The following is a 1,986-nucleotide window of genomic DNA, read 5'->3' as shown; positions in this document are numbered from 1 at the left end:
TTTGAATTAAAACCTAAAACTATTCAGATGATATAGCAGTTTGTTAAGTTTGATGGTTTGCAGGATGAAGATCCCAACGCTCACTTAGCAAATTTCCTTGAATTTTGCGATACATTCAAAATCAATGGAGTTTTTGATAATGCCATTCGTCTTCGGTTATTTCCCTTTTCTTTAAGAAACAAAGCTAAACAGTGATTGAACTCGTTACCATGAAGGTCTATCACTACTTGGAAACAAATGACCGAGAAATTTTTACTAAAATATTTTTCACCGGCTAAAACGGCTAAATTACGTAATGATATCTCTTCTTTTGTGTAGATGGATTTAGAAACACTTTACGATGCATGGGAGAGATACAAGGACTTACTGAGAAGGTGCCCTCACCATGGGTCACCGTTTTGGCTTCAAGTACAGACATTCCACAATGGCCTGAATCCCTCGACTCGGCAAATGGTTGACGCAGCTGCTGGCTGAACCATCAACAACAAAACACTTGAAGAGGCTTATGAATTCATTGAAGAAATGTCACTGAATAACTATCAGTGGCAAGTCATGAGGACTAAGCCAACAAAAATAGCCGGCGTTTATAACATCGACTCAGTTACTATGCTGTCAAATCAGGTAGAACTTCTCAATAAAAAGATTGATAGTTTTCTTGGTTTTACACAGGTACATCTAGTAATGAGGTGTGACTTAAGCAGAGGAGGTGTGCATACAGAATATCAATCCTTCAATGCCACAACCGAAGAGGAATAAGTCAACTATATGGGTAATAATAACTTCAGATCTCAAAATAACCCATACAGTAATACTTATAGTGCAGGTTGGAGGAACCACCCAAATTTCTCCTGGGGTGGTCAAGGGAATCAAAAGCCACAAAATTCTCAAGGTTTTCAACATCCACTCTATCAACAAGAGAAGAAACCGAACCTTGAGGAGATGCTCTCAAAATTCATATCAATGTCAGAAACCCGTTTCCAAAATACCGAGACAGCACTTAAAAATCAACAAGCATCAATCCAAGGACTTGAAACTCAGATAGGCCAGCTATCCAAACTAATCTCCGAACGACCACAAGGTAGCTTGCCAAGCAATACTGAACCTAACCCAAATGAAAAGCTCAACGCCATTAGTACTCAAGATAAAGAAGAATTCGTTGAGCCTGAGCCTGAACCGAGGCAAGACACTGTGGTGAGTAAAGATAAAAGTGAGGTAAGTCATAACAAAATGGTGAATGAAGAATACAAACCTCCTGTTCCATACCCTAACGCGACAAGGAAAGACCGCTCAGGCGAACAATTCGGTAAATACCTTAAACTTTAAAAAAAATTACATATTAACTTACTATTTATTGAAGCTCTGTCATAGATGCCGAATGCAATGAAATTTCTAAAGGAGCTTTTAGCAAACAAACGTAAGTTGGACGAGGCGTTGCATGTGGAAATAAACGCAGTTTGCTCAGCTATTCTACAGAATAAACTACCCCACAAATTGAGAGATCCAAGGAGTTTTACAATTCCTTGCTTAATTGGTAGTTTAGATGTGAATCATGTATTAGCTGATTTAGGGGATAGTATTAACGTCATGCCGTACAAAATGTTTAAGCAACTAGGTCTTGGGAAACCTAAACAAACTAGGATGAGCATTCAATTGGCAGATAAAACTTTAAGACTTCTTAGGGGTATTATTGAAGATGTACTAGTAAAAGTAGATAAGTTCATATTTCCCATTGATTTCGTTGTTCTTGACATAGAGAAGGATAATAACATCCATTTGATTTTAGGGAGGCCCTTTTTAGCAACTACTAAAACAATTACTGATGTTGGCACAGGTGAGCTTACACTTCGTGTGGGAGACGAAACGATGACCCTTCAAGCTCGTAATTCTGGCATCACATCGACATTGAAGGTAACAGTCCACACCAATCTACTAAAACTGACAATATGACTTTGCAGAAATTGAGCTTCAAAGAAGTTCACGAGCCAT

The 1,986-nt window shown here is 38.4% G+C and overlaps 1 non-coding gene across 1 annotated transcript; it reads right to left on the bottom strand.

The window, feature by feature from the left end:
- Window positions 1–285: 285 nt before the first annotated feature.
- LOC121206474 (small nucleolar RNA R71) lies at window positions 286–392 on the bottom strand. Its single transcript, XR_005901512.1, has one exon. It is a non-coding gene; the product is annotated as a small nucleolar RNA R71 (small nucleolar RNA).
- Window positions 393–1,986: the final 1,594 nt, after the last annotated feature.

The sequence above is a fragment of the Gossypium hirsutum genome, chromosome A01 (genome assembly GCF_007990345.1).
Source record: "Gossypium hirsutum isolate 1008001.06 chromosome A01, Gossypium_hirsutum_v2.1, whole genome shotgun sequence".
NCBI classification, from domain to species: Eukaryota; Viridiplantae; Streptophyta; class Magnoliopsida; order Malvales; family Malvaceae; genus Gossypium; species Gossypium hirsutum.
This window is presented reverse-complemented; position numbering and strand designations above follow the sequence as displayed.